At 35.7% G+C, this 20,284-nt stretch overlaps 1 pseudogene; it reads right to left on the bottom strand.

The window, feature by feature from the left end:
- LOC138916940 (olfactory receptor 5W2-like) overlaps positions 1 to 10,293 on the bottom strand; it is a 30,656-nt pseudogene extending 20,363 nt beyond the window's left edge.
- Between the last annotated feature and the right edge of the window lie 9,991 nt (positions 10,294 to 20,284).

The following is a 20,284-nucleotide window of genomic DNA, read 5'->3' as shown; positions in this document are numbered from 1 at the left end:
AATGATGATTATATATTTGCCAATGAATGAACGTGACAAAAAAATAAGAAAAGATAAAGAGCAAGCTGTTATCAGGGGTTTTCTGGAGTATATATTAGAAGGAAGGATGAAGCATACTGGAGTTCAATGTGTGGAATAAAGAAATAGGGCAGAAAAATATCCACTAAAAAAATAAAATTCTGGGCCAGCCCCAGTGGCCTAGTGGTTAAGTCTGGTTTGCTCTGCTTTGGCAGCCTGGGTTCGGTTCCCGGGTTAGCCCTACACCACTTATCTAACAGTGGCCATACTGTGACAGTGGCTCCCATACAAAATAGAGGAAGAGTGGCAACAGATATCTACTCAAGGTGGATATTCCTCAGCAAAAAGAGGAGGATTGACAATAGATGTTAGCTCAGGGTAAATCTTCCTTAGCATAAAAGAAAAAAGAAAAAAATTCATAAATTTATGATATAATCTCCTTTTTAAATTACAAATATATGTGTGCTTGTGTATTTCCATTTATGTATGTCCATGAGGATATTATTTCCCAGTTTTATTGAGATGCGATTGACACATAACATTGTACTAGTTCAAGGTGTACAAAATAATGATTTAATATGTGCATATACTGCAAAACATTGTCACAAGTTTAGTTAACATCCACCATCTCCTATAGTTTCAGATTTTTGTGTGTGTGCTGAGACCTTTTAAGATTTACTTTCTCAGCAACTTTCAAATAGATACTACAGTATTGTTAACTATAGTTACCATTTGGTACATTACATCCCCTGAATGTATTAATCTTTTAACTGGAAGTTTATACCTTTTGGCCATATCCACCCAATTCCCCCACCCATCATCCACCATCTCTGGCAACCACCAACCTGTTTTGTTTCTATGAGTTTAGTATTTTTTTTTTTTAGATTCAGCATATCAGTGAGAGATTACAGTATCTGTCTTTCTTTGTCTGATATTTCACTTAGCATAATGCACTCAAAGTCTATCCATGGTGTCCCAAATGGCAGGTTTTTATTTTTGTTTTTAGTGGCTAAATAATACTCCATTATATATATACCATGCCTTCTTTATCCGTTCATCTTTTGATAGAGACTTAGGTTGTTTCCACATCTTGACTACTGCAAATCATGCTGCAATGAACATGGAAGTGGTGATTATCTTTGATTTCTGGCTTTAATTTCATTTGAATAAACACTCAGGAATGGGATTGCTGGATCATATGATAGTTCTATCTTAATTTTTTAAGGAACCTTGATGCTATTTTCCATAGTGGCCATAGCAAGTTACATTTACATCGACAGTGAACAAGGGTTTCCTTTTTTGTACATCCTCATCAACATTTGTTATCTGTTTTTTGATGATAACCATTCTAGGCACAGATACCTGATGATAGCCAGGTGTGGGGTGATATCTCATTGTGGTTACAATTTGCATTTTCTGATGATTAGTGATATTGAGCACTTTTCATATACCTGTTGGCCATTTGAATATCTTTTTGGAGGAATTTCTATTCAGTTCAGTGGCCCATTTTTTAATCAGATCGTTTTTGTGGTATTGAGTGGTGTAAATTATTACTGATATGTGAATTGCACATATTTTCTTCCATTCTGTAGGCTGTCTTTTCATTGTGTCAATAGTTTCCTTTGCCATGCAGAAGCATTTTAATTTGATATAAGTCCTACTTGTTTATTTTTGTTTTTGTTGTCAAATCCAAAAAGATCATTGCCAAGACTGATGTCAAGGAGCTTACCCCCAATGTTTTGCTTAGCAGTTTTATAGTTTCAGGTCTTGTGTTCAAGTTTTCAAGTCATTTTGTGTTGTTATTTGTAAATGGGGTAAGATAGGAGTCCAGTTTCATTCTTTTGTAGTGTCTTTCTAGTTTTCCCAGTACCATTTATTAAAAAGACTATTTTTCCCCATTGCATCTTCTTGGATCCATTGTTGTAAATTAATTTAACATAAATGAGTGGGTTTATTTTGGAGTTTTCTATTCTGCTTCATTAATCTATATCTGAAAACTTGTCTGTTATTATGCCAATAGCATATTCTTTTGATTACTCTAACTTTGCAATACAGTTTGAAATCAGAAAGTAGGATGCCTCCAATTTTGTTCTGCTTTCTCAAGTTTGCTTGGCTATTAGAACATTTTTTGGTTCCATACAAATTTTAAGATTGTTTTTTCTATTTCTGTAAAAATGCCATTAGCATTGTTATAGCCTTCTAATTAATACTGGCCCTAATATTGGTTCCCCTACATTAAACCCAGCATGTATGAGGTTAAAACCAAAAGTGCTCATCCCCTTTCCCTGACTCTTTAGTTACACTAATATGTAAATATCTGCTTCTTTAACCTTTGACTCCCTGAGCTTTACAACTAAGTAGAAGTTAGAAATTGTAAAAGCCCAGGTGGCCTCATGCTAGGCTCAGACTACTCACAGGTCCTTGAAGTTTATTACAGGGAAACTGATGTCCAGAGAATATCAAGAAACTGAATCTTCCCAGAGCTTCCTGGCACCAGAATCCACCATCCACCACAGAGGCAGACAACCAAGGGTAGGCACGTGAAGAATCCCTTATCTCACAAGCTGTGCCTCCTTGCAAGCAGCCTAAGGCTGGTGGGAAAGCACTGACCAGCATGGTCATAGACTTCCCCCTCTCCACATTCCTCACAAACCTCTGAAACCTTTTCCCCATTTCTTAGTGGGTAGCCAGCAATTCTTAAGGCACTAGCCATTGCTTTGCTCCCTCTGCCTGGCCAAAAAAGTAAAGCTGTTTTTCCTTTTTACCCAAGACTCTGTTCTCATTATTTGGATTGGCACTGGGTTCAGAGACCAAACTTTCAGTTACAGGATGTTGATAAAGATTGCATTGGATATGTAGACTCCTTTGGGTAGTATGGACATTTTAACAATATTAAATCTTCCAATGCATGATCGTGGAATATCTTGCCATTTATTTGTGTCTCCTTCAATTTTTTTCATTGACATACTATAGATTTCAGGATATAGATCTATTTCCATGGCTAAATTTATTCCTAAGTATTTTATTCTTTTTGATAGAATTGAGAATGGAATTTTATTCTTAATTTATCTTTCTGATAAGTCATTGTTAGCGAATAGAAATGAAACTGATTTTTGTGTACTGATTTTGTATCCAGAATTTTACTGAAGTAGTTTATTAGTTCTAACTGGTTTTTTTGGTGGAGTATTCAGGGTTTTGTATATGTCGCATTATGGTATCTGCAAATGGAGATAATTTGACCTTTTTCTTTCCCATTTGCATGTGTTTTACTTCTTTTAATGCTCTGAGTAGAACTTTCAGTACAATGTTGAATAAAAGTAGAAAGTTTGGGCATCCTTATCTTGTTCCTCATCTTAAGAGGAATGATTTCACCTTTTCACTGTTTAATATGATGTTAGCTGTGGGCTTGTCATTTATGGCCTTTATGTTGTGGTAAGTTACCTCTCTCCCTAGTTTGCTGAGAGTTTTATAGTGAAAGGATGTTGAATTCTGCCACTGGTTTTTTCTTCCTCTGTTGAGATGATCATATAATTTTTTCTTTCATTTTTTTAATGCAGTGAATACACTGATTGATTTTCAGATATTGAACCATGCTTGCATCCCAGGAATAAATCACCCTTGGTCATGGTCTATGATCTTTGTAATGCATTATTGAATTAGGTTTGCTAATATTTTGTTGAGGATTTTTGTTTCCATGTTCATCAGGATAATTGGCTTTTAGTTTCCTTTCCTTGCAGTGTCTTTGTATGGTTTTGGTATCTGGATATTGATTGCCTCATAAAATGAGTTTGGGGATGCTTCCTACTATTCTATTTCTTGGAAGAGTTTGAGAAGGATTAGTATTAATTCTTTAAATGCTTGATGGAATTCACCAATGAAGCCATCTGGTTCTAGACTTTTCCTTTTTGGAAGTTTTGGATTACTGATTCAACCTTCTTACTAGATTAGTCTATTCAGATTTTCTATTTTTTCATAATTCAGTCTTGTTAGCTTGCATATTCTAGGAATTTATCAATTTCTTCTAAGTGGTACAATTTTTTGCATATAATTGTCCATAGTATTGTCTTATGATCCTTTGTATTTGTATCAAGTGTAACGTCCCTTCTTTCATTTAAAATATTATTTGGTGCCTTTCTCTTTTTTTCTTGGTTAAATCTAACTAAACGTTTGTCTATTTTGTTTACCTTTTCAAAAAATCAATGCAATTTGATTGATTTTTTGCACTTTCATTTTTGCCTCCATTTCTTTTATTTCAGTTCTGATCTTTGTTATTTCCTTCCTTCTTCTAGATGTTGGCTTAGTTTATTCCTCTTTTTCTATTTCCTTGAGTTATGAAGTTATGTCTTTTTTTCTTAATGTAGCATTTCTCACTATAGACTTTCCTCAGAACTGCTTATGCTGCATCCCTTGACTTTTGGTATGTTGTCTTTATTTTTATTTGTCTCAGGAAATTTTTTGAATTCTCTTTTAATTTCTTCTCTAACCCATTGGTTGTTCAGGAATATTTTGTTTAATTTCCACATATTTGTGAATTTTCCAGTTTTCTTCTTCTAATTGATTTCCGGTTTCATACTACTGTGATCAGAGAAGATGCTTGACATGATTTCAGTCTTCTGTGGCATTTCTGAATTAAATCCCTGTTGGCTATCAGAATCAAGTGATGTGGGGACACATCACTCAGGTGGTACCCACAAAATCTGGGGTGCATACATATGAACAAGCTCCTCCCAGGAAGATAAGGGTGACTTAGGGTGGCTAGGAGCGAGAGTGTGGGAGAACTCTGCAGCTTTCCCATTCTCAAGGGAGGATCCCAATCAGCCTCTAGGTGCATGTTAAATTTGAAACCTGACTCTCAGGCAGCAGCTTTTAAAATATGCAAATATAAACCAATCAGAGAAAGACTAAGAGAGGGATTTTTTGCCTCCTTTCTCTGTTCTAAGCCCTGGTGTAATAGCTGCAGCTAGTGCTGTCTTCCCTTAGTAACTGCTTTTTTGTTTGTTTCATCTTGTGGTTCTCGTGGATGCAAGCTCCATTGGCTTTCAGAGCTAAGACATTTGGAAGCCTGTTCTTCTGGTGGGAGTGTTAAAAGTTGGGGCACAACGTGTGGGGTCCAAATAGTTTACTCCTCAGTGAGAAGCTGGGAGCTAGGTGTTCCTCCCCAATTGTATGTCCCTGTGCTGAGGGTGGTGCTTACGGCAAGAGTGTATCTGAGGGTTTTTTTTTTTTTACCCATTTCAGTGTGGATATTTTCTCATTGCTCAATGCGTAGGAGTTACTCAGCTAGTTTCTTGATTTCTTTTGGAGAGAATTGTACCATGTGTAGCTGTTCATTTGTTGTGTCGTGGGAGAAGAAGCATTCAGGAGCCTTCTCTGTCACCATATTTAAAGACCGCCCATGGTTCTGATAATACTGTATTTGAACAATAATATTTTCCATCAGTCATTGGGCATACGTAAGAAGGATGTTATGTAGAGTGACTAAGAAGGCAAGGGAATGATGAAGGTTGAAGTAGATAGGCTGGAATACATAAAGCCTTTTGATGCAGTGCTCCAAATTTCTGTAGAATACCAAGATAAGGAGTCATTATAGGCCATCATCCAACCTTCTATTTGAGTCATGATTCCCTAAGAAAATATTTCCCATAATGTGTTATTCAACCTCACAACTTTAAAGAAAGGAGGCCCACAGTTAATTGAATCAGTAAATTCTATTTTTTGAATTCCATTCATAGACCTTAAAATTCCATTCTCTTTACTTCACACCCACAAGATCTGATAAAACAGTCAATAGATAGATCAAATCAGTCTTTAGATGCTGTAATATATAGCTGCCATAAAGGAGGGAGATGGGTTAATCAGATTACACGTTTGCATCCTCTAAATTAGCAGCAATCCACTGACACTCCATTTTTCTTGGACAATATATTTCAAACAATGTTTTCTAACATATTGGTGTTCATAACTAACATTTTCAAAAGAATATGTGTTAATTGGGAAAATATGGTATAGATGGAAACACTTAAAGACTCACCAAAAAAATATATTGTTCATAGGTTTTTTTCCAGCTTCATAACTAGTAAGAAGTCACAGTGTGCCACAAAAGCCATCTTGAAAAGCAGGAGTTCTTCTTCAGTTTTACTTCCATTCTGAAATATTTTCTCACAAAGGCATTTTAAAATAGAAGCTAGAAAATCTAAGACATTCAGTGGCTTTTAACTTCAACAATTGTAATGGATAATTAAGAGTGCCCTTGAGTTTTATGTGGTTCTTCTAATATGTGGCCACATCCATGTTGTCTCAACAAGCTGATTCAGTGCTTTAACCGTCAGAAACTACAGCAGAGACAGATAAAGTAGACAAACATTAGGAACGTACAAAGGCAAATGCTATTTTCTTCTAGTGTGATTAATATGTAGGTCTTTATAGATCTTAGTATCCACAACCATCTCTGTACTTTCTTAAAAGTTATTTTATTTATATATATATGCCACATTCTCATTTAATTGTGTTACTAACTTCTAAGAGGCACTCAAAAATGTTGTCTTGTGGCTGGCCCTGTGGTCGAGTGGTTAAGTTCACGCACTCTGCTTCAGTGGCGCAGGATTTCGCCAGTTCGGATCCTGGATGCGGACATAGTACCTCTGATCAGGCCATGCTGAGGTGGTGTCTCAAAATATGCAACTATGTACTGGGGGCACTTAGGGAGAAAAAGCAGGAAAAAAAAAAAAGATTGGCAACAGTTGTTAGCTCAGGTGCCAATCTTTTAAAAAAATTTTTTAAATGTTATCTGGTTTCTAATTTATTATTTATTTGTTTTCCCATTTTGTGTCCCAGACACTGTGCAGTGCTTTGGATAATGGATAGAAACTTCAGTTCTTGAGTAAATAATGCTTTAAATCTCATACTGAAGGCAGTGATTTGATAAACATGGTGATATTAAAACAATGCTTAAAGGAGGTTGTTGTGTGTGAACTACAAAACAGGACATTTAGCCAGAGATGAAAAGGGGAAAGCAGGGAAGGAAATTTTCCTGGAGGGTTGTTGGAGCAGTTGATTGTTGATAATTACAGCACAATGATGTACTTTACCAGGGCCCTTTTCACTGCTCTTTATAACCAAACCAACTGGAATTATTTTCTTCTTCTTTTTTCCAGTTTTATTGAGATAAAATCAGCAAATAACATTGGGTATGTTTAAGGTGTACAATGTATGTTTTCATATATGTATAATTTGTGATCTATTTCCACTATAGGTTAATAAGCAAATCCGTCACCTCGCATAGTTACCATTTTTTTGTTGTGTTGAGAACATTTAAGATCTACCTTCTTAGAAAATTTCATATATGCAATACAATATTTTTAACTATAGTCACCGTGCTGTACATTAGATCCCCAGAACTTCATTTTATAACAGAAAATTTGTACCATCTGACCAACATCTACACATTTCCCCCAAACTACAGCCCCTGGCAACCACCAATATACTCTCTGTTTCTGAGTTCACCGTTTTTATATTCCACATATAAATGAGATCATACAGTATTTGTCTTTCTTTGTCTGACTTATTTAACTTAGCATTATGCCCTCAAGATTCATCCATGTTGTAGCAACCATGACTTCTTTATCTCTAAAGAGTCATGAACTTGTCCAAGTTAAGACTTCTCTAATTGTCAGATCCTCTGCCTACCACCTTTTCCTCTCTCACCTTGCATCATTTTAGATTTGAGACTCAATATGTCCATCCAACAAAGACATTATCTTATATTAAACATTTTGCTTTAGATATAAAGCCCTCAGTTTTTAACTCATATTATTTTGAGGCTTATGAATTATTTGAGTGCTTAGTCAATTAATGTCAATTACTCCCACTAGATTATAGGATTCATTGGTATAGAAACTACTGGATGTACCACGGAATACAAAGCACTTAAAAGTTAAAAGTTCACTTAGTAAATACACAATTAATTTTAGTGTAATAAATTAGTATTTGGACAAAAAACAAATCAATAAATATCTGGCAAAATTGGAAGTCAGGAAAGATTTCAACAAGGAAAGAGTATCATATGTAAATTCTAGACACATCACGAACTATGACATGTTTGAGGAACTGAATATTATCTGTGAGCTTTAAAACAAATACTAGGGACCAGCCCGGTGGCACAATGGTTAAGTTCACATGTTCCACTTCTCGGGGGCCCGGAGTTCGCCGGTTCGAATCCCGGGTGCGGACATGGCACTGCTTGGCAAGCCATGCTGTGGTAGGCATCCCACATATAAAGTAGATAAAGATGGGCATGGATGTTAGCTCAGGGCCAGGCCTCCTCAGCAAAAAGAGGCAGACTGGCAGTAGTTAGCTCAGAGCTAATCTTCCTCAAAAAAAAAAAAATACTAATTTTATTAAATCAAAGTATTTGAGACACCTTTGCTTCTCTTGTATCATGCCATACAATTTTACAAAAGCAACAACCACAATATGAGTTTGTGCGTGTGTATTTAAATTACGTATTTAAAACCATCTATTAGTTTCCATTCTTTCCAGGGCCTTTTTCACATCCTTGTTCCGCAGGCTATAAATTATAGGATTTAACATAGGAATCACAAGGGTGTAAAACAACGAGGACATTTTGTCTTGATCTAGGGAGTAGGAAGAGCTTGGCCTGAAATACATGAAGAGCATAGTTCCCTGGAAAATTGCCACAGTGATTAGGTGGGAGATGCAGGTGGAGAAAGCTTTGAACCTCCCCTCAGCAGAGTGGATCTTCAAGACTGACAGGATAGTATAGCAATAAGAGATAAGAACTCCCGAAATGGTACTCAGTTCAATGAAGCCAAAAATGGTGAATAACACCAACTCATTGACCTGTATATCAGAGCAGGAAAGGATGAAAAGTGGTGGTAAATCACAGAAGAAATGATTAATCTCATTTGACCCACAGAAACATAAGCGGAATGTTAATGTTGCGTGTATCAAAGCATCTGCCGTTCCCACCAGATCAACCCCGGCCATGAGCAGGGAGCACACCCTGCTGGACATGTTGACTCTATAGAGCAAGGGGTTGCTAATGGCCTTGTACTGATCAAAGGCCATCACTGCCAGCAGTAGACACTCAGAATCTGCAAAGATACAGAAGATCAAGAATTGCAGAGCACAGCCAAAGAAGGGGATTGATCTGTTCTTGGCAAACAAGTCCACCAGCATCTTGGGCCCAACTGCTGTGGAATAGCAGAGGTCACAGAAAGAGAGGTGGCTGAGGAAGAAGTACATTGGTGTGTGCAGCTGGGAATTTATTCTAATTAAAATGAGCATTCCAAGATTTGCCGGAAGATTAACGAGATAAACAACCAGAAACACGGTAAATAGGGTTACTTTCATCCTAGTGTTGTTGGTGATTCCAAGGAAAATGAATTCAGTCATGGAGGAGCAATTTCCTCTATTCATTCTTCTTTTTCTTGTCTAAATTTTTGAGAAAATGATCAAGAAAAGGATAGATGCATGTTTAACTCTTCTGGACATCCACAAATATCCATGAGGCAGAACATAATTTCTTTCTGCAATTGTCTTTTTTATACTCAGAAAATTACCTGGTCATGTGTCATTCTTTAAAAAGGCATTGCAGTCTGTAAAACAATAATAAAAAATACCTGGAATAAGGAGTTGAGAAACTTTGATCTAAGTCTAGATGCCATTCCTGAAGTATGCGACTTCGTACAAGCTCTTTAATTTCTCTGAGCATTACCTTCTTTATCTCAAGGAAGAGATTTGGATGATTTTAGGTCTCATTACATCTCCAAAATGATACAGAAGAAACATCAAGGTTAGAGAGACCATATTTTAGGATACAGGGCGAACCATTTTCTATGCTCAAAAATAATCACATGGACACAAAAAAATGATTACCATGGTTATGTTCTTCAGAAACAGTATTGGTTTAAATGATTTTGTGTTAATTCTAGACACAATGAGCATCTCTAACTGATAATAATGAAAAAATTATGTTACTGGTCTTGGTCTATGTTGTCTTTAGTATTTGGTGAGACAGGAAACAAACATTATTGACCTTTTCTCTAGAAGTGTGGTATTGTTTTGTCACAATATTCGTTACCTATTTGTGGAGTGATCTGGTGCGAAAGGAGGAGTCTCTTGACCAAACAAAGAAGAGTGCTAAAAAGAATTTGAAACAACAGAATTTAACATATGCATTTGCATCTCTTTGAATTTCAAATAGTATTTTATATTAAAAAATGGAAGGAGTACGAGGGACAATAAATGCTTCTCAGATATATAGGCTTCTCTTCCTTGTGTACGTTTGTATTTATGTGTGCATGTCATGTCATCTGTTTGCATATGTGTATGTCTTTGTTGATATATAAGAATTGGAATGTGGGTGATGGATACATTTTTTTTAGACTTAACTAAATATGGCATATGGTCCACATGGTGTTATTCATACATGTTGTTTTTTGTAATGTGGTACCTCAATTACTTTTAAAATTTAAAAAACCCAGTTAAATTCATGTATGTACTTGCTCAGTGATAAAAGGCTTAAAGGCTTTTCAGTAAACCTAGATAAAAAGAAAATGATTAAAATGTTATTTAGTGAATATTAATAATTTCAGTCAAATTCTGTCAGTCCTGAGAAGAAAAGATCATCAGTGGCCCTTAAATTTCAGTTTATTAAACTGAGTAAACAGGCATAAAATGATTCATTTACAAATCTCTCATTTTTTTCCAAAAAATTAAGCTTTTTCCCCATATAGTCTTTAAATTTGGAGACTTGAGAACCTACCTGAGATGAGCAGGTCTTCAGTAGCTAAACAATAGGCAGATGACATTTTATTTTACCAGGTAACATTTGGGACTTAAATCTTTGAAGCTGTTGCCCTTAGGCTTTGATGTTATGTAAATATGTCATTAATTATATTTCTGGTTCTGTATATTCCCCCATGAATATAGTGACAATTTCAGTAAAGACTGAATCTTAATGCTTCACTTACTGTCACTTAATTGGTCTATGTTAGGAAAAAAACTGCAAATGATATTTATGATTGCTTCACAGCTACCTCCTTCTGTATTCAAAGCAGACTCCAATGAAATTCAAATAGTACCCTACTTAATCCTTTCCACCTCCTTTCTATTGTTCATTTTGTTTCTTCCATTTTTGAAACGTTCTCATCTATGACCATGTTTATGAATATTACTAATCTTCAATGATATTTTTTATTTTTTTCTAAATATTACTCATATACTATAAGTCCACCCTTTAACGTGTATATTTCTTTGGGTTTCAGTATATTCACAAGGTTGTACCGCCATTACCCCTATCTAATTCCAGAACATTTTTCATCATTCCAATAAGGAACCCGTAACTATTAGCTGTCACTTCTCTTTATCCCCTCTCCTCAGCTTCTGGCAATCAATAATCTACTTTCTGATTCTATATGTTTCCATATTCTGTACTTCTCATGTAAACAGAATCATACAATATGGGTTTTCTTGTGCATCAGGCTTCTTTCACTCAGCATCTTGTTTTCAAAGTTCATCTACGTCTTTGCAAGTGTCATAATTTTGTAGCATTTTATGGCTGAATAATATTTTCTTCATAGATATGACACATTTTGTTGATTTATTTATCAGTTGATGAAGATTTAGTTTGTTTATACATTTTGGCTGTTATGCATAATGATGCTATGAACGTTCTGTTAATGCTACCTTTCAAGACCACTCTCATCTCCAAGTATTTTCTTACCCCCATCCCCTCGTCACATGTCACTTACATGCATTTCATTCATCTTATGATTCCATCACATTCTCCACACTTAATACTCTCTTTCTTGAATTATATTTAATTTATTCATATAAGAATTTCTCTATTACACTTAAGGTTTCAGGAATAAGATCAATGTTATTTTTTATATTCCCTGAAGTCGCTAAAACAAGGATTTTTCAAGGTAAATGCTTTCTACATATTTATTGTTAAGTACTTCAGACTACTAAAAATGGAAGATGATGAACAAAGAATAAAAATACACTGGATTGGGGGATTTTTTTCCATTAATATAGCTCATGTGTACAAGAATGATTCACTTAAACATGTTTGCATGGATAACACTTTTTCTAAGAAAAGCAGCGTTACACTGTTTTTCTAAAAATAATTTTAGTATGTGATTTTCCATACTAGTTCTTTGCAAATTGAGAAATACTGGAATTTTCTCTTTTATATCCTCCCTAAATACTTCCCAAGAGACAGCATTGTTATTCCCCATACTTCTTGGACCTTGGTCTACCATCTTGATATCTGATATGATATGACTACTTCCAAACATCCCAGAGCTAATGTTGCTTTCACAATGACCTGAGATTAAAATATCTGTCACTCTTCTTTCTATATGTGTGCTATTCAAGTATTGCTACATTCATTGGCTTTGCTAAGTACATGCACAGCAAAAACAGATCACATACTACACACTCATGAATTTAATTAAAATGTTAAAAGCTATTCATAAAAGAATCTGGAATATGAATTTTAGAGTCTTACAAGGGGCTCATGATAGTTTTGGCACATTAAAGATGACTGTACACATCTTTACACACTTTCCTTAGAGACAGAGTGCCTATTTATTACCCTTTTGAATTTTTCTTGTCTTTTAAATGCTTTGACTAACAGAAATTGGAAGAAATATTGTGTATCACTTCTGAATCTAGCCTTTAAGAAGATAGTCTCTGAAAGCCATGAGATGCCGCATAGGAAGTCCAGCTAACCTTCTAGTAAACCATTTGACACACTCTGAGGTTACATGCAGTGGGAAGGGGAGCACTTGAGTCAATCTTTCTAGCCATTCTCATCCTGGAGACAGTTATGAAAGACCCTACGGCCTAGACCAACATCTAGGTCACCATGTGACCTCAGTCAACACGAGGAAACAGAGAATATAGCCCAGTGGCTGCTATTTTAAACCATGTATTTCTGGGATAGTGTTTATATAAGAAAAGATAACAGAATGTAATGAGATAATTTTTTCCAGGAAACATTTATTATTATTATCAGACGCTTTTTTGGGATAATTTGATATTACTGTTATGTACTATTATGTAAGATAGATAGCTGATAGGTAAGTAGACTGTTAGAGACAGATGTTAGATCAATAGATGACAGATAGTTAAATAGATAGACTGAAGAAAATACTTGCAACTATTACTTCTGATAAAGAATGTGTAGCCAGAATACATAACGAATCTCGTCAAAAATAAGAAAACACACAACTCAATAAAAAATGGAATTATTTGAAAAGATACCTCACCAAAGAAGATATATAAATGTCAATTAACACTTAAGAATGTGCTTAGCATCATGTTATTAGGTAAATATGAGTCAAAGCAACAGTAAGAAACCATGATATACCTATTAGATGGGCTAAAATTAAAAATACTTCTTATACCAAATATTAAGGAAGAAGTTGTGGAACCTAAACTCACATGCACTGCCATAGGTTATGTAATATGCTATATCATTTGAAAACCAATTTGACAATTTCAAAGGATGTTATACATATAGTTGCACTATCATCCAACTATTTCATTCTTGAGTATTTACCCAAGAGAATTTAAATCATTTGTTCGTATAATGACTTGTACATGAATGTGATAGCAGTTTTATTTTTAATAGCCACAAAACTAGGAACACAATTCAAATATCCCTCAATAGGTGAATGGCTACACAAATGGTGATATATTCATTCATTGGAATACTAACATGAAACAATAGAAATGAATCTCAAAATAATTATGGTGAATGGAAGGAGGCACCTAAGAGACAGTATATACTGTGTGATTCTACTTACACAAAATTATATAAAATGTAAACTAATCTATAGTGACAAAATCCATATCAGTGGTTCCTTGATGTGGAGTGAAAACGAGGGATGAAAAAGGAGCACAAGGAAATTTCAAGGGGTGATGGATATTTTCACTGTTTTCAGGGTGGTGATGGTGTAACCAAGGATATTTGGCAGAAAGAGAAAAAAATAGTACCTTCTATTAATAGCTACATATTCATCAAATTATCCCACATTGTTCTATAAATGGACCATGCAGAAAGAAAGAAAGCCTGTTTCTAGACTCAATTCTTTATCCAACTATCTCTAGGTGTTTGATTCATCCAAATTCTCCGTTCCTTAGTTTCCTTACCAGAAATACTTGGTCTAGATGATTCACATGTATATTCCTAGTACTGAAAAGCTGCGAAAGAATCACAAAAGCAGTGTATGATGGTCTAACAGATTCAGAAATAAACATCTGAAATCAATTGTGCCTACGAAAGGTGAAAATTTTGATAACAGAAGGCTTATGTTTCCTTTTTAGAAATGTGTATATGTATGTGTATATTTGAAATATACAAATATATATTATATATACCTTTGAAAATTATCAGGACAGTGCTTTCTTTTTCTTACTAATCTCGTCTATGTACCCTATGTACCAGTCAGAAGAAAGGCCATTCATTATTCTCCAATTATGCTATGTAGTTTCGTGTATTTGCATGATTTCCTTCAACTTATTCTTACCTTATAAAAGCTTTCCTTTGCCTCTCCCCATCTTTCTAGCTCTATTACTACCACCATTAAGCAGTTATTTTAAAAATAAAACTGCCCATTAAGAAAACCCTAGATTCAGATAGCTTCAAGTTTTATTAGACAATTCACACAATTGATACATGAGTAACATCAACCTTGCCTAAACCCTTCAGAGAACTAAAAATGAGGAACACATTTCCAGATTTTTCAATGAGGCTAAAATGATAATGGCATCAGGTGTGGAGAAGAAGCATAGAGCTAATAACAAGGGCTTTTACTCACCAAGGCTGATGTGGCCACAGCCACTCTCCAGTGCCAAATGTGCCAAGAGTGAATACAATCATCAGACATACATGGCACGTTCCCTGAGGGTCCAGCCAGCATCTCACAAATTGATTACATTTGATTTCATTCATCTGGAAGAATCAGTACTTTATTCTTACTAGAATATGAGTTACTCTCAATATGGATTTATCATTTTTTTTTCTTTTTTTTTTTTTATTAATGTTATGATAGATTACAACCTTGTGAGATTTCAGTTGTACATTTTTGTTAGTCATGTTGTGGGTACACCACTTCCCCCTCCGTACCCTCCCCCCACCCCCTCTTTTCCCTGGTAACCACCGATCAGATCTCCTTCTCAATATACTAATTTCCACCTATGAGTGGAGTCATATAGAGTTCGTCTTTCTCTGACTGACTTATTTCGCTTAACATAATACCCTCGAGGTCCATCCACATTGTTGTGAATGGGCCAATTTCGTCTTTTTTTATGGCTGAGTAGTATTCCATTGTGTATATATACCACATCTTCTTTATCCAATCATCAGTTTCTGGGCATGTAGGCTGGTTCCACGTCTTGGCTATTGTAAATAATGCTGCGATGAACATAGGGGTGCAACGGACTCTTGAGATATCTGATTTCAGGTTCTTAGGATAGATACCCAGTAATGGGATGGCTGGGTCATAGGGTATTTCTATTTTTAACTTTTTGAGAAATCTCCATACTGTTTTCCATAGTGGCTGTACCAGTTTGCATTCCCACCAACAGTGTATGAGGGTTCCTCTTTCTCCACAGCCTCTCCAACATTTGTCGTTCTTGGTTTTGGATGCTTTTGCCAATCTAACGGGGGTAAGGTGATATCTTAGTGTAGTTTTGATTTGCATTTCCCTGATGATTAGCGATGATGAACATCTTTTCATGTGTCTATTGGCCATATTCATATCTTCTTTTGAGAAATGTCTGTTCATGTCCTCTGCCCATTTTTTGATCGGGTTGTTTGTTTTTTTGTTGTTAAGCAGTGTGAGTTCTTTGTATATTATGGAGATTAACCCTTTGTCGGATAAGTGGCTTGTAAATATTTTTTCCCAATTAGTGAGCTGTTTTTTTGTTTCAATCCTGTTTTCCCTTGCCTTGAAGAAGCTCTTTAGTCTGATGAAGTCCCATTTGTTTATTCTTTCTATTGTTTCCCTCAACTGAGGAGTTACAGTGTCCGAAAAGATTCTTTTGAAACTGATGTCAAAGAGTGTACTGCCTATATTCTCTTCCAAAAGACTTATTGTCTCAGGCTTAATCTTTAGGTCTTTGATCCATTTTGAGTTTATTTTGGTGTGTGGTGAAAAAGAATGGTCAATTTTCAATCTTTTGCATGTGGCTGTCCAGTTTTCCCAGCACCATTTGTTGAAGAGACTTTCTTTTCTCCATTGTAGGCCCTCTGCTCCTTTGTCGAAGATTAGCTGTCCATAGATGTGTGGTTTTATCTCTGGGCTTTCAATTCTGTTCCATTGATCTGTGGACCTGTTTTTGTACCAGTACCATGCTGTTTTGATCACTGTAGCTTTGTAGTATGTTTTGAAATCGGGGATTGTGATTCCGCCGGCTTTGTTTTTCTTGCTCAGGATTGCTTTAGCAATTCGCGGTCTTTTGTTGCCCCATATGAATTTTAGGATTGTTTGTTCAATTTCTGTGAAGAATGTTCTTGGGATTCTGATTGGGATAGCATTGAATCTGTATATTGCTTTAGGTAGTATGGACATTTTAACTATGTTTATTCTTCCAATCCATGTGCAAGGAATGTTTTTCCATCTCTTTATGTCATCGCCTATTTCTTTCAAGAAAGTCTTGTAGTTTTCATTGTATAGATCCTTCACTTCCTTGGTTAAGTTTATCCCAAGGTATTTTATTCTTTTCGTTGCGATTGTGAATGGGATAGAGTTCTTGAGTTCTTTTTCTGTTAGTTTATTGTTAGTGTATAGAAATGCTACTGATTTATGCACGTTAATTTTATACCCTGCTACTTTGCTGTAGTTGTGGATTATTTCTAATAGTTTTTCTGTGGATTCTTTGGGGTTTTCTATGTATAAGATCATGTCGTCTGCAAACAACGAGAGTTTTACTTCTTCGTTACCTATTTGGATTCCTTTTATTTCTTTTTCCTGCCGAATTGCTCTGGCCAGCACCTCCAGAACTATGTTGAATAGGAGTGGTGAAAGTGGGCACCCTTGTCTTGTTCCTGTCCTCAGAGGGATGGCTTTCAGCTTTTGTCCATTGAGTATGATGTTGGCTGTGGGTCTATCATATATGGCCTTTATTATGTTGAGGTACTTTCCTTCTATACCCATTTTACTGAGGGTTTTTATCATAAATGGGTGTTGGATGTTGTCAAATGCTTTCTCTGCATCTATTGAGATGATCATGTGGTTTTTGGTTTTCATTTTGTTGATGTAGTGTATCACGTTGATTGACTTGCGGATGTTGAACCATCCCTGTGTCCCTGGTATAAATCCCACTGGATTTATCATTTTTGACCAAAATTCTTTTGTCAAAACTACTGTCTTTGGATTTATAGAATTCTTTATTCATCATCATATTCTGTCACATAACATTGCTTCAAACCAAGTGGCTCATTTTACAGCAAAGGAAACGTGACAATTTGCTTATGCTTAAAAACTCTTTAGTCTTACAACATTCCCCATCATCCTAAAGCACATGACTTTGTTGAAAACTTTACAGGTTTGTTGAAGGCTTCATTTTGCCACCAGTTAAGCCAACACTTTCTGGGGCTCGGATCATGTTCTCCAGAGTGCAGCATGTGCTTTAAACTGCTGTTATATCTATGATGCTTTTTTCCCCAATAGCCAGGATTTTGAGTCTGGGAATCAAAACGTGGAAAAGGAGGTAGCATTTCTCACTATTCTTCTTAATGGTTCACTAACAAAAATTTTGCTTCCCATCCTCACAATTTAAGGTTTGCTGGTCTTTGTTCCTAAAAAAAGAAAGAGAGAGAAACAGAGATGGATAGATAGATAGATAGATAGATAGATAGACAGATAGATGGAGGTAATTCTTCCTACAAGGAACACAAAAATGATTCCATTGAACCAGATGCCAAGACTGCTACCTGTTCACTTTGAGAACTTCATGCTACTTAACCAATAAGCAAAAAAGGATTTCTCTACTGTTTGCATGATTTTTCTTGAATATGAAGGAAACATTTGATTGCTGCTACACAATGAGTGAAGTGGGGAGTGTTCCTGGAATGCAGGAGAGACTCTGGGGCACCTTTTAGAAGTCTCATATCCATTATTTAAAATTTAATAAAATTCTATAACAGTGTCAAATAGAAAGAACTACTAATGATATTCATACTTGAAGATAAAGTTTTTGGCCACTTCATAAGACAAGAAATCAAAACAACCTAGATGTTTGCTGAAGTTAAAGAGAACATGGAGTAGGTTGTGGAAAAAAGGCAGTTATATGTGCCAGGTATGATCGTGTGACCAGGAGCTGAAACTAAAGCTGCAGGACTTATGAGTATTTTTTTCTTTTGCTTTGATGTGAATATATTTGTAAATATATTAACCAATATTCCCCTCCTCTCCCATTCGCCTACTTCCTAACACAAGATATAGTAAGAAGGGTTCACCTTCTATCTCGACATTTTAGCAAGCTGTAGGATATCAAAGGTTGTATGTGACTTGGCTGTAAGAATCCTAAGTCACCCATATGAATAAAATGACATAGGAAACTTTGAGTATACTCTTTTTCTTTAAGTTGTATACATCTGTTGAAAAAATAAGCATACTTTTCTGCTGTCTTTTTTGAAAGTTAAATATGATAAAATGAAATGTGTATGAGTGGCAAGTTGAAAAGGGTTGAAGTGTTTGGGATCTTGTTGTTAACTTGGTTATGGCTGGGAACTACATTGCCCAAATCTTCTTCCCAGTTTGGTTTCAGAATTATTAAATTAGTAAAATTAGTAAAAAGAGGAATTTTCATGACATCTGAACATAAATCTCCTGTTCCCACAATATTTATGGTGGTTCGGTTCTGCTACTTTTACTGAAATGAGCATTAGGTGGCTTCAATAATTGCACAGGAACCATACAGGCTTCAGCAAAAAGCACAGGGAAGGCCTTACTCAAATTATAGGTGAACGGGTGTCCTCAGAAATCCTGACTATGCTAGATCAGGAAATTCAGGCCTTGCTAGCTAGCACACAGTGTTGGGAATTTAGCAACCTTTGGAGGCCTCAGGATGATGAAATCTAGGTGCTACTTGTAGAATGAGCAGTATAGACCATCTAGAAAGCTCAGCAGATGACAGCAGTCTCCAGAACCTTTACTAAGCAGGAACACCTGAGTTAAGGTTTCACCTAAGTGCTTCTCCAGATTGAACATTGGAATCACCAGTGGACCTTGAAAAAATACTGATATCCTCTATTTCTAGCTATTCTCTCGCTTGGAAACAGCTATATTTTCTCATAAGTGACATAATATTTTGTGATTTAATTATCATTGAGTATCAAAAGGCCGTGGTGTAGCAAAAATAAGATTTTCATTTGCAGCTGGATATGTAAAATTACAATGTAGAAACTCACTAATAGATAGATGTTGGCACGTGATGAGAACTTAGGGGGCATGAAAAGCTACGTTGAGATATGTTGCATTTGATATTGCTCTGTGTGATTCTTCATAAGCTTAATCAAGTAAACCTTAGCTAAGGAAATATGAAACAATATCATATTACAGAGTGCTGTAGCCATGAGTGACTGTGTTCTCTTCTTACAAAATGGAACAACGGAAATGCTCAGGGGAAGCATTTTTGGTCAGAAATCCAAAGAGAGAATTCTTAAGTGAATTTAAAACTGACAGCAACTGGGGCTGTATCTTGTGGATTTTTACAACAAAAAAGTGCATGGATTTATACTTGCTTCTAGACTTTGATTTTTCTGGGTCAAAGCTTGTAAATATATAGTATCATAGAGTCAAATTAATAATAATAATAAATAATGTGCAGCAAAAATATCAGTTACTGAAATACTTTTTGCAATGATACACGTCCTCCAATTTCAGTCTTCAAATGCACATTTCCTGTGTGGTATTCCACCATGGCATGTGGGATGATCTCTCCACGAGGACTCAGGTGATACATTAGGTAACTGATTCTGTTTCTGAGATGCCAGAGAATGTTCTACACTCTCAGTAGTACTTTAGTGTATGAAAAATAAAAGATAGAAAGGAAAATAAATATTTTGCCTTGCAATTAACCTATATTATTCAAGCTGATACTTAGAAAAAGATTCCAAATTACTTTGGAGTAGAGAGGGTGTAGAAGGTTATCAACACATTGTTAAACTGCACTTCAGAAAATGTATTTGGGGGCCGGCTCCGTGGCCAAGCGGTTAAGTTCATGT

This window comes from Equus caballus, chromosome 12 (genome assembly GCF_041296265.1).
Source record: "Equus caballus isolate H_3958 breed thoroughbred chromosome 12, TB-T2T, whole genome shotgun sequence".
NCBI classification, from domain to species: domain Eukaryota; kingdom Metazoa; phylum Chordata; class Mammalia; order Perissodactyla; family Equidae; genus Equus; species Equus caballus.
The sequence above is the reverse complement of the archived record's forward strand: the minus strand, read 5'-3'. Positions and strand labels throughout refer to the sequence as shown.